Raw genomic sequence first — 13,659 nt, 5'->3', positions numbered from 1 at the left:
GAGCAACTGAACTGAACTGAATGATTAATGATGATGAGCATCTTTTCATGTGATTATTGATTATTTGTATATCTTATTTGGAGACGTATCTATTCAAATATTTTCTCATTTTTAATTGGATTAGTTGGGTTGGTTTGTCCTTTTGTTGGTAAGTTGTAAGAGTTTTCTTTATATGTAATAGCTATAAGTAACCTTACCAGAATGTGATTTGTAAATATTTTCTCACACTTAGTGCATTATCTTTTTACTTTTGATAGGGTTTTTTGAAGCACAAACCAAATTTTAAAATTTTGATGAAGTCAAGTTTATCTGTTTTTTCTTTTGTTGCCAGTCCAAAGTCACCTGTTTTCTTTTTAGAGCTTACCTTAGAGTTTTACCTCTTGCATTTAGACCTTTGATTCACTTTGAATTAATTTTTATAGATGGTATAAGGTAGGAGTCCCACTTCATTCTTACATATGTGGACATCTGTATTTCCCAGCACATTCATTGAAAAGATTCCTCTTTCCTCATTGAATTATAGATTCATTTTTGGATTTTCAGTTCTCTTCCACTGATGAGATGGATTCCAGTGATCTGCAGTCTATCCTTATACAACTATCACACTGCCCACACTGTAGTTGCCTTGATGTAAGCTTTGAAATTGGAAAGTATGTGTCCTCCAACTTTGTTCTTTTATAAGACTTTTGGCTATTCTTGGTTAATTGAACTTTCTTATGGATTTTAGGATCAGTTTCTCAATTTTTAAAACTTGTTTATTTATTTTTGGCTGTGCCACACAGCTTGTGGGGTCTTAGTTCTCTGACCAAGGATTGAACCTGGACCCCAGCAGTGAAAGGGCTGAATCCTTACTTCTGGACTTCCAGGGTTTCTTTTAAAAAGGCATTTGGAATTTTGAGAGGGTTTATGTTGAATCTGTAGATTTATTTGAAGAATCTTGGCATCTATTAAGTCTTCTAATCCATGAATACTGTTGATTTTCCACTGTTTAGATCTTCTTTAATTATTCTGTAGTTTTCAATGTATCAGTCTTGTACTTCTTTTTAAACATTTGTTACCAATAATTTTATTCTTTTTGATGCTATTATGAATGGAATTGTCTTCTTGATTTAACTTTTAAGTATTCATTACTGGTATATGGGAATGCAACTAAATTTTTTATATTGGCTCTGAATCCTGCAACCTTGTTAAACTCATTTATTAGCCCTAATAGAATGTATGCATGTATTCCTTAGAATTTGTTGTGCATAAGATCATATCATCTGCAGACAGAGGTAATTTTGCCTCTTCCTTTTCAACCTGGATGCCTTGATTTTTTTTTTTTGTCTGATTGTCCTGGCTGGAATCGTACCATGCTAAGTGGAGAGAGCAGACATCTTTGTCTTATTCCTGATTTTTGAGGGGGAACTTTCCGTCTTTCACCATTAGTATAAAGATAACTGTGGTTTTTTTCATAGATGCCTATTATTAGCTTGAGGAATTTCCTTTTGATCCCTGGGTTGCTGAGGGGTTTTTTTGTTTTGAAAACATACTGGGTTTTGTTAAATACTTTGTGTCTGTGATCATGTGGTTTTTGTCCTTTGTTACTATTGTGTATTATATTAATATTTATATGTTGAATCAACCTTGCATTGCTGGGATAAATCTCAGTCATCATATATAATCCTGTTTTTCCCTCTTGAGTGTTTTTTTTCTTTATTGAGGTCTAGTTGATGTATAATATTATATATGTTTCAGATATACAACATAGCGATTCACATTTTTTAAAGTTATATTCTGTTTATAGTTATAAAATATTGGCTAATATATAATTCTTTTTATATACTGGTAGATTTGGTTTGTTAGCATATTGTTTGTAGCTGGAGCTTTTTGCAAAGTGTTTTTAGTAGATCTGATATTATACAGAGAGAAATAGAAGGTGCCTCACATTTCACCAACTGCTGTGTGCTGCCACAATGCTGAAAGACTTACTTGTCTTTCTCTTATTTAGACTTCTAGGCCGTATTGTCTCTGTCTTGCTTTTAAAGGAACTTTTAAAGATGAGAAAACAAAGAGGCAAAATTTTTTGGCTCAGCACTTCTCTTAAATAGGGATTGATACTGCAAGGAAAAGGAGTAAGACAGAGCCAATAGCTAAAAAAGCAGCAGAATTTTTGAAGATGTATCGTAAGTTATAAAGCTAGCTTTATGTATGTAATACCAGAACTGAACCTGTCATGGGTATAATCTTAGGCTAGACATCTCATGTAAGGTAAAGCGTTGGGGATAGAAAGAAACACAATTTTTTCTTGGCTGTATGACTACCCTTTTTTGATATCAGATACAGTCAGGCCTTTTCATACTGTTTATAGTTGAAAAGATGGAGAATCTCTAAACAGTCAGCAAAAACAAGACCGGGAGTTGACTATGGCTCAGATCATGAACTCCTTATTGCCAAATTCAGACTTAAATTGAAGAAAGTAGGGAAAACCACTAGACCATTCAGGTATGACCTAAATCAAATCCCTTATGATTATACAGTGGAAGTGAGAAATAGACTTAAGGGGCTAGATCTGATAGATAGAGTACCTGATGAACTACGGACTGAGGTTCGTGACATTGTACAGGAGACAGGGATCAAGACCATCCCCCTGGAAAAGAAATGCAAAAAAGCAAAATGGCTGTCTGGGGAGGCCTTACAAATAGCTGTGAAAAGAAGAGAAGCAAAAAGCAAAGGAGAAAAGGAAAAATATAAGCATCTGAATGCAGAGTTCCAAAGAAGAGCAAGAAGAGATAAGAAAGCCTTTCTCAGTGATCAATGCAAAGAAATAGAGGAAAACAACAGAATGGGAAAGACTAGAGATCTCTTCAAGAAAATTAGAGATACCAAGGGGACATTTCATGCAAAGATGGGCTCGATAAAGGACAGAAATGGTATGGATCTAACAGAAGCAGAAGATATGAAGAAGAGGTGGCAAGAATACACAGAAGAACTGTACAAAAAAGATCTTCACGACCCAGATAATCACAATGGTGTGATCACTCACCTAGAGCCAGACATCCTGGAATGTGAAGTCAAGTGGGCCTTAGAAAGCATCACTACGAACAAAGCTAGTGGAGGTGATGGAATTCCAGTTGAGCGCTTTCAAATCCTGAAAGATGATGCTGTGAAAGTGCTGCACTCAACATGCCAGCAAATTTGGAAAACAGCAGTGGCCACAGGACTGGAAAAGGTCATTTTCATTCCAATCCCAAAGAAAGGCAATGCCAAAGAATGCTCAAACTACTGCACAATTGCACTCATCTCACACACTAGTAAAGTAATGCTCAAAATTCTCCAAGCCAGGCTTCAGCAATATGTAAACTGTGAACTTCCAGATGTTCAAGCTGGATTTAGAAAAGGCAAAGGAACCAGAGATCAAATTGCCAACATCCGCTGGATCATGGAAAAAGCAAGAGAGTTCCAGAAAAACATCTATTTCTGCTTTATTGACTATGCCAAAGCCTTTGACTGTGTGGATCACAATAAACTGTGGAAAATTCTTCAAGAGTTGGGAATACCAGACCACCTGACCTGCCTCTTGAGAAACCTCTATGCAGGTCAGGAAGCAACAGTTCGAACTGGACATGGAACAACAGACTGGTTCCAAATAGGAAAAGGAGTACATCAAGGCTGTATATTGTCACCCCACTTATTTAGCTTATATGCAGAGTACATCATGAGAAATGCTGGACTGGAAGAAACACAAGCTGGAATCCAGATCACCGGGAGAAATATCAATAACCTCAGATATGCAGATGACCCCACCCTTATGGCAGAAAGTGAAGAGGAACTAAAAAGGCTCTTGATGAAAGTGAAAGAGGAGACTGAAAAAGTTGGCTTAAAGCTCAACATTCAGAAGACAAAGATCATGGCATCTGGTCCCATCACTTTATGGGAAATAGATGGGGAAACAGTGAAAACAGTGTCAGACTTTATTTTTCTGGGCTCCAAAATCACTTCAGGTGGTGACTGCAGCCATGAAATTAAAAGACACTTACTCCTTGGAAGGAAAGTTATGACCAACCTAGATAGCATATTCAAAAGCAGAGACGTTACTTTGCCAACAAAGGTCCATCTAGTCAAGGCTATGGTTTTTCCAGTGGTCATGTATGGATGTGAGAGTTGGACTGTGAAGAAGGCTGAGCGCCGAAGAATTGATGTTTTTGAACTGTGGTGTTGGAGAAGACTCTTGAGAGTCCCTTGGTCTGCAAGGAGATCCAACCAGTCCATTCTGAAGGAGATCAGCCCTGGAATTTCTTTGGAGGGAATGATGCTGAAGCTGAAACTCCAGTACTTTGGCCACCTCATGCGAAGAGTTGACTCATTGGAAAAGACTCTGATGCTGGGAGGGATTGGGGGCAGGAGGAGAAGGGGACGACAGAGGATGAGATGGCTGGATGGTATCACCGACTCGATGGACATGAGTTTGAGTGAACTCCAGGAGATGGTGATGGACAGCAAGGCCTGGCATGCTGCAATCCATGGGGTCGCAAAGAGTCGGACACGACTGAGCGACTGAACTGAACTGAATGGTCAGGCCTTAACCCTTGCTGTTGCTAAGTCACTTCAGTCATGTCCGACTCTGTGCAACCCCATAGACGGCAGCCCATCAGGCTCCCCTGTCCCTGGGATTCTCCAGGCAAGAACACTGGAGTGGGTTGCTATTTCCTCCTCCAATGCATGAAAGTGAAAAGTGAAAGTGAAGTCGCTCAGTCATGTGGGACTCTTCTCGACCCCATGGACTGCAGCCCACCAGGCTCCTCCATCCATGGGATTTTCCAGGCAAGAGTACTGGAGTGGGGTGCCATCGCCTTCTCCCCTTAACCCTTAAGCCTCAGTTTTAAAGAAGACATGGTTTCCTGCCCTTAAGTATTAATAGTTAGTTTTCTAGTGTGGATGACAGGTAAGCTGTTCAGTGAGGTTCTGGGTCCCTAGCTATGCCCACATTAACCAGGTGGGCACTGGTGTTGGGGGAGCCTGGAATACTTATTGTATACTTAGTTAATAACAATGAAGTGTGGAATGATTAAGTATAAAATATGCTGATTTGGGACACAGATTGGTGATTTGGGAGATTTGTGTCTGTGTTTGACAGCAGAGATTCTCAGTTGGATTCCCATGAGTTAAGATTTCATGAGGATTCAGCTTCCAAAGATGATTGGAATTTGATGAGGGATTGCCTGGCAAGTGTGTAGCTGCAGACAGAAAAGAGTAAAAGTAGATGTCAGAGTGGGAAAGGAGGTCTTTGGACTAGCAAATTAATCTAGTTCTGATGAACAGGAGAGAAGAATGATAAGCATGACATTCTGCATAGTGATTACTTCTGATGGAAGCCAGGGTAAGGCAGGAGGGTTGGATAGAGAGCTTTAATGATATTGGGAAGTTCTGTCTCTTAAAACAACTGGTAGATCCATGAGTGTTCTTTTTATTAGTAGACTTTATAGTAACTTTATCATGTTTTAAAATATATACAATATTTCTTTCAGAAAAGGAGGAGATGAAAGAAAAATGATGGAGGAATAAAGGAAGAGAATCAAGTCCCAGCAGGGAACTAATGCCAGACGGCCTTTGCTTAATATGTCATGTTATAGTCATCTTGCCCATTTGGAGTTATTAGGGGATATATGTTTCTCTCTTTTCTTCCATGACTTATAACTGAAAGGTAATTTCTTAGAGCTAAGCTTTGGGAAGAAGAGAAGAAAATGAAGCTTTGAAACAGATTTTGTTTCTCCTTCTCAGGGGAGAAAGTGGAGGGTGTAGGAGTGGGAGCTCGTGTGTCCAGGCACCAAACTTGGCAGACAGCTCCCTCAGAGCAGATGGAGCGAGGATTTCATCACCTGACAGACTGACTCAGACCTGCCTCCCTGCAGCCAGCCACTACTGGGTATGCTGGGGATGGCTTGAATCTCTGTCAAAAGCGGCAGGATGGTGTTATTTCTCCTTCAACTCTAGCAGTGACATACTCTAACCTTCCCGGATGAAGAGTTGCCCAGGACCCGGCAGACCCCATATTCAGTCAAGGAACTGGTGTATCTGACCTCTGTTGTTTGCAGGGACAGTGGCTTTGGTGGAATGGGCATTTCTTAGACTGAAGTGTTTAAGCAGAGGCTGCAACTCGGAGTGGATGACTTCCCCAATCCATGTTGCTGTAGGGAGGATTTTTACATTGAATTAAATTGCCCGTGTGTCCTCTGAGCTTTTTTTCTCCCTGGAGATTATGAGAAATGTGAAGTGGAAGCTCTTATGTAGTCCATGATTGGTTTAGTGAGGTCAGCATAGGGGGGAAAAAACCCTGGTAAAGACTTAGAATTATCGCCTAAGAAGTAAGCAGCTTTCTGGAAGTGACAGATCTTGCTGCCAGTCACGATTTTAGTAACCAGTGAAGATGAACATGTGCTGGATTAGGGCCACAGCCTTTTAGTTAGTGTCCTTGCCTTTAGTCTCTCCCCTGCCATTTTAGATTGCAAATGCTGCCAGGCCTTTTTTCCTAAAAGCCGACTTTCATCATGGCACTCTCCACTCAGGTTTCTCCAGTAGCTGCCGCTCTGCATCAAGTCTAGGCTTACTGTCTACCTTTGAAAGTGAAAGTGTGAGTCTGTCAGTCGTGTCTGACTCTTTGCGACCCCATGGACTGTGGCCCACCAGGCTCCTCTGTCCATGGAATTCTCCAGGCAAGAATACTGGAGTGGGTTGCCATTTCCTTCTCCAGGGCATCTTCCCAACCCAGGGATTGAATCCGCATCTCCCGCATTGCGGGTAGATTCTTTACTGTTTGAGCTACCAGGGGAAGCCTTTGAGATGTGTTATATCTGGCCTTCTCTATCTAAAACCTACCTACCTGTCCTGTAAGTTTTAGCTCAGTTTCCTCCTCCTTCAGGCTAACATTGATCACTGTCTTCTGTGCTCTAAGAAATGTATATCAGTTCAGTTCAGTTCAGTTCAGTCCCTCAGTCATGTCTGACTCTTCGAGACCCCATGAATCGCAGCATGCCAGGCCTCCCTGTCCATCACCAACTCCCGGAGTTCACCCAGACCCACGTCTGTTGAGTCAGTGATGCCATCCAGCCATCTCATCCTCTGTCGTCCCCTTCTCCTCCTGCCCCCAATCCCTCCCAGTATCAGAGTCTTTTCCAATGAGTCAACTCTTCGCATGAGGTGGCCAAAGTACTGGAGTTTCAGCTTCAGCCTCATTCCCTCCAAAGAAATCCCAGGGCTGATCTCCTTCAGAATGGACTGGTTGGATCTCCTTGTAGTCCAAGGGACTCTCAAGAGTCTTCTCCAACACCACAGTTCAAAAGCATCAATTCTTCGGCACTCAGCCTTCTTCACAGTCCAACTCTCATAGCCATACACGACCACAGGAAAAACCATTGCCTTGACTAGACGGACCTTTGTTGGCAAAGTAACATCTCTGCTTTTGAATATGCTATCTAGGTTGGTCATAACTTTCCTTCCAAGGAGTAAGCGTCTTTTAATTTCATGGCTGCAGTCACCACCTGAAGTGATTTTGGAGCCCCCCAAAATAAAGTCTGACACTGTTTCCACTGTTTCCCCTGTTTCCCCATCTATTTCCCATGAAGTGATGGGACCGGATGCCATGATCTTCATTTTCTGATCTTCATTTATGAGCTTTAAGCCAACTTTTTCAGTCTCCTCTTTCACTTTCATCAAGAGCCTTTTTAGTTCCTCTTCACTTTCTGCCATAAGGGTGGGGTCATCTGCATATCTGAGGTTATTGATATTTCTCCCGGTGATCTGGATTCCAGCTTGTGTTTCTTCCAGTCCAGCATTTCTCATGATGTATTCTGCATATAAGCTAAATAAGTGGGGTGACAATATACAGCCTTGATGTACTCCTTTTCCTATTTGGAACCAGTCTGTTGTTCCATGTCCAGTTCGAACTGTTGCTTCCTGACCTGCATAGAGGTTTCTCAAGAGGCAGGTCAGGTGGTCTGGTATTCCCAACTCTTGAAGAATTTTCCACAGTTTATTGTGATCCACACAGTCAAAGGCTTTGGCATAGTCAATAAAGCAGAAATAGATGTTTTTCTGGAACTCTCTTGCTTTTTCCATGATCCAGCGGATGTTGGCAATTTGATCTCTGGTTCCTTTGCCTTTTCTAAATCCAGCTTGAACATCAGGAAGTTCACAGTTTACATATTGCTGAAGCCTGGCTTGGAGAATTTTGAGCATTACTTTACTAGTGTGTGAGATGAGTGCAATTGTGCAGTAGTTTGAGCATTCTTTGGCATTACCTTTCTTTGGGATTGGAATGAAAACTGACCTTTTCCAGTCCTGTGGCCACTGCTGTTTTCCAAATTTGCTGGCATGTTGAGTGCAGCACTTTCACAGCATCATCTTTCAGGATTTGAAAGCACTCAACTGGAATTCCATCACCTCCACTAGCTTTGTTCGTAGTGATGCTTTCTAAGGCCCACTTGACTTCACATTCCAGGATGTCTGGCTCTAGGTGAGTGATCACACCATCGTGATTATCTGGGTTGTGAAGATCTTTTTTGTACAGTTCTTCTATGTATTCTTGCCACCTCTTCTTCATATCTTCTGCTTCTGTTAGATCCATACCATTTCTGTCCTTTATCGAGCCCATCTTTGCATGAAATGTCCCCTTGGTATCTCTAATTTTCTTGAAGAGATCTCTAGTCTTTCCCATTCTGTTGTTTTCCTCTATTTCTTTGCATTGATCACTGAGAAAGGCTTTCTTATCTCTTCTTGCTCTTCTTTGGAACTCTGCATTCAGATGCTTATATCTTTCCTTTTCTCCTTTGCTTTTTGCTTCTCTTCTTTTCACAGCTATTTGTAAGGCCTCCCCAGACAGCCATTTTGCTTTTTTGCATTTCTTTCCATGGGGAAATAAACAAATAAATAAACGTATATAGTAGTTTCTCAATAATGTAGTGATAAATTGTTTCATAATGTTTATTTGTATATGAGTGTTGGACTGAGAGCCCTTTGAAGCTATGGACCATGTTTCCTCCTCTTCCCCATGGTATTTAAGGTGGTACCTGGCACTTATCTGTACATTTTGTTAAATTATTGAACACTGTAATTTTTGTAATAATTAGTATCTGTATATTAATAATTTTAGAGTTCACAAGTGCTTTCACATTTATTATTTCATTTAATTCTCCCAGAAATTTTATGATATTCCCATTTAGAGATGAAGAAATTGACTCTTAAGAGAGAGATAATTTTTCCAAGATCTCATGGTTGCTAACTGGTAGACAGAACTGGAGTCCAAGTTTTTACTTCTGTTGAAAATACCGACTTGCCTTAGGTTTTCTTAAAATCCCAGTTTTCTTTAAGGGGTTTGTAGATATTTGTTATTCAATACCATGGAAATATATGTGAGTGCAATGAGAAAGTACTGTCTTCCTGTGAACTAGACAGTTATAGAAGATGTTATGTTTCAGACTCAAACAGATCTGAAGAGGAAAGGTATAGTGAATTGAATAGGGTCTCTCTAAAATTTATACCCAGCCTTCACTTCAGAATGTGACCTTTTTGGGAAATGAAGTCTTTGCAGAAGGTAAGGACCTTGAGATGAAATCATCCTAGTTTAGGGGGGCTCTAAAGTCAGTGACTGGCGTCCGCATAAAGGAGAAGAGAGCACAGAGAGGAGCAGGGAGGAAAAGGCCTGTGAGGACAGAAGCAGAGACTGGAGTGAGGCAGCTGCACGCCAGGGAGCAGTGAGGGCTGCCGACAGCCACTCGAATCTGCAAGAAGCAAGCAACTGGTGGGCCCCTACCACTTTCAGGGGAAACATAGCCCTGCCATCACCTTGACTTTAGGCTTAGCCTCCAGAACTGTGAGAGAATAAATTTTGCTTGTTTTCAGCCATTATGTTTGTGCTAATTTGTTATAGCAGCCTTAGGAAACTAATACAGAAGGGGAGAAAAAAAGTCTCTTGTATACCAGGCTAGTTCTAGGTACTATAATATGTTACTTTACTTTATCTCTCAACAACTTTATGTAGGTAGGCTGATTTATCCATATTTTATGGTCAGGAAAGTAAGACTCTGAAAGGTAAAATAGAAAGCTCATGTTTTAAAAATATTCTGTCATCCTGTTTTCAGCTGCGTACCTTTCCTGTTGATTGCCTGAGGAGCTTATTTTGTGGTCCTCACAGTGCCAGGGCACTGAACTGTGATGGTCTATCCTTATTAGGTTGGTCAAAGATGTGAACGGTGGATTAATCAAACGAGGGCTGAAAGTCTCATATGCCCTTTCTTCTGGGCCTGACTTTCAACCTCACTTTCCCAACTTCCTTACCTACATATTCACACAGCCTTCCTGAATCTTTCTTAGGTTCCTCTTTACCCAATATTCTGTGTTTGTCTCTCTCTCTTTTTCATCTGAAACTCCATAGCAGCTTATCTATTGAATTTTATTACACTTATTGTTGTCTATCTTTTATTATGTGATTTGTGCCTGTCTAACTCTCCCAGGTGTATTGACAGTTTCTTAAGATGAGGATCTTGTCTCGTTCATTTTTATGTCTTCCGTATTACCTGTTGGGAATCCTTAGTTGTCACATCTGTTAATTAATGATTAGTTGAATTTTGCTTTCCTTTTCTTCCTCCTCCCCAGTTTTCAGGTTCCAGTGCCAACCTTTGGAAGGCAAAGTTCGCCTTTGGCTCCCTTCTGTCTTCCTTTCCAGTGACATCATTTTTCTGTGTGCCTCCTCCCTTCTCTGAGCCTTGCTGTCCACTGGCTATCACTTAATTCTCTTGTGAAGTGCCGCTGTGCTCTGCTCCAAATCACTTTATAAGAGGCCTATCGTAGCACTGTTACAGTGTTATGGCCACCTTAGGTGTCTGCCTCCCAAACTACAAACTCCTCAAATGGAAAAGAACTTTCCTCTCTCATTCTAGTACCCAAATGCCTAGCTCTTTGCTTCACATTCATTAAATGTTGATTGAGTGAGTAAATTAAAGGTTTTTTAAATTAAATTAAATTAAAGACTTCTTAGGATGTCTATATTTTTCTAGGAAAACTGGTAACCTGATAGGCCTTCCAAATCTGGTTGAATCTGGTGGTAGAATTTTTTTAAACATATTAACAAGTATTGAGGTAGAGGTCTGAGTTCGGAGCCTTTTGATTCCCCAAGTATTCAACCTTATAGGTTACTTTTATTTTATATGGCTAGTCTTGCCAGGTATAGATGCGAAGTAGATCATAAGGCCAAGGTCATCTTGAAAAGTGATGCCAAAACCCTCCATATGGAGCAGAAGTGTTTCCTGGAGAGTTTTGTGAAGCCGTCTTTTCGTGAAAATAGCTTTTAAGAAGCAAAGCAAAGCATTTTAAGCTTCAGATAATTCAAAGCTTAGAGGTGATTGAGATTCTCTTTTATAGTTTCTTCCCCTAGGGGAGTCGCATAGTATGAGAGAAAGAACACCGAACTGGGAGTCCTACAGTGCAAGTTCCTCTCCCAGATATGACTGTTATTAGTTACATGGTTATAGTGGACTCTTGTGGGTTTTGGCTTCCAGTGTCTGTTTCTCCTTCTTTTAGATGCCGGTGCCCAGGTTTTCCATCTCCTCCCTAGAACTCAGGCCTTATGCTTTGGACATAGCCCACTTCACCCCTGGCTCCAAGGATACATATGTGACTCATGCCTTGCTAATAAGAGGATTGCATTCTTTCTGATGATGTAGATTATGTAAGAACGGGCTGTGGTCTCAGTTTGGATCTATGCCTGACTTTTTAAAAAAATTTATTTATTTTTTACTTGACGGATAATTGCTTTACAGAATTTTATTGTTTTGTGTCAAACCTCAACATGAATCAGCCACAGGTATACATATATCCCCTCCCTTTCGAACCTCCCTCCCATATCCCTCCCCGTCCCACCCCTCTAGGTTGATACAGAGCCCCTCTTTGAGTTTCCTGAGCCATATAGCAAATTCCTGTTGGCTATCTATTTTACATATGGTAATGTAAGTTTCCATGTTACTCTTTCCATACATCTCACCCTCTCCTCCCCTCTCCCCATGTCCGTAAGTCTATTCTCTGTATCTGTTTCTCCATTGCTGCCCTGTAAATAAATTCTTCAGTACCATTTTTCTAGATTCCATATATATGCATTAGAATACAATATTTATCTTTCTCTTTCTGACTTACTTCACTCTGTATAATAGATTCAAGGTTCATCCACTTCATTAGAACTGACTCAAACGCATTCCCTTTTATGGCCGAGTAATATCCCATCGTGTGTATGTACCACAACTTCTTTATCCATTCATTTGTCAGTGGACATCTAGGTTGCTTCCATGTTCTAGCTGTTGTAAATAGTGCTGCAGTGAGCAATGGGATACATGTGTCTTTTTCAATTTTGGTTTCCTCAGGGTATATGCCTAGGAGTGGGATTGCTGGGTCATCTGGTGGTTTTATTCCTAGTCTTTTAAGGAATCTCCATACCACCTTCCATAGTGGCAGTATCAATTTACATTCCCACCAACAGTGCAAGAGCGTTCCTTTTTCTCCACACCCTCTCCAGCATTTATTGTTTGTAGGCTTTTTGACAATGGCCGTTCTGACTGGTGTGAGGTGATATCTCATTGTAGTTTTGATTTGCATTTCTCTAATAATGAGCCATGTTGAACATCTTTTCATGTGTTTGTTAGCCATCTGTATGTCTTCTTTGGAGAAATGTCTTTTAGGTCTTTTTTCAACTTTTTGATTGGGTTGTTTGTCTTTCTGGTATTGAATTGTATGAGCTGCTTGTATATTTTGGAAATTAATCTTTTGTCAGTTGTTTCATTTGCTATTATTTTCTCCCATTCTGAGGGTAGTCTTTTCACCTTGCTTATAGTTTCCTTTGCTGTGAAAAAGCTTTTAAGTTTAATCAGGTCCCACTTGTTTACTTTTGTTTTTATTTCCATTATTCTAGGAGGTGGGTCATAGAGATTTCTTGATTTATGTCATCAAATGTTCTGCCTATGTTTTCCTCTAAGAGTTTCATAGTTTCCGGTCATACACTTAGGTCTTTAACCCATTTTGAGTTTATCTTTGTGTAGGTGTTACGAAGTGTTCTAATTTCATTCTTTTACATGTAGCTCTCCAGTTTTCCCAGTACCGTTTATTGAAGAGGCTGTCTTTGCCCCATTATATATGCTTTCCTCCTTTGTCAAAAATAAGGTACCCATAGGTGCATGGGTTAATTTCTGGGCTTTCTATCTTGTTCCGTTGGTCTATATTTCTGTTTTTGTGCCAGTACCGTACTGTCTTGATGACTGTAGCTTTGTAATATAATCTGAAGTCAGGAAGGTTGATTCTTCCACCTCCATTCTTCTCAGGACTGCTCTGGCTATTCGGGTTCTTTTGTGTTTCCAAATGAATTGTGAAATTTTTTATTCTAGTTCTGTGAAAAATGCCATTGGTAATTTGATAGGGATTGCATTGAATCTGTAGATTGCATTTGGTAGTATCATCATTTTCACAATATTGATTTTTCCTATCCAGGAGGACATCTGTTTATGTTGTCTTTGATTTCTTTCATTGTCTTATAATTTTCTTTGTACAGTTCTTTTGTTTCTATAGGTAAGTTTATTCCTAGATATTTAATTCCTTTTGTTGCAATGATGAATGCGATTGATTCCTTAATTTCTCTTTCTGATT

The 13,659-nt window shown here is 40.2% G+C and overlaps 1 protein-coding gene and 1 long non-coding RNA gene across 5 annotated transcripts in view; both read left to right on the top strand.

Annotated features, from left to right (window-relative positions):
- SYN2 (synapsin II) overlaps positions 1-13,659 on the top strand; it is a 158,311-nt gene that overhangs the window by 25,077 nt on the left and 119,575 nt on the right. The window lies entirely within an intron of this gene.
- LOC147348711 (uncharacterized) overlaps positions 1-13,659 on the top strand; it is a 38,496-nt gene that overhangs the window by 24,472 nt on the left and 365 nt on the right. The window lies entirely within an intron of this gene.

This window comes from Bos grunniens, chromosome 22, assembly GCF_055505025.1.
Source record: "Bos grunniens cultivar Pamir isolate PY7600 chromosome 22, Bosgru_T2T1.0, whole genome shotgun sequence".
Classification (NCBI taxonomy): Eukaryota; Metazoa; Chordata; class Mammalia; order Artiodactyla; family Bovidae; genus Bos; species Bos grunniens.
Note: the sequence above shows the minus strand (reverse complement) of the source record. Positions and strands in the feature narration are given on the sequence as shown.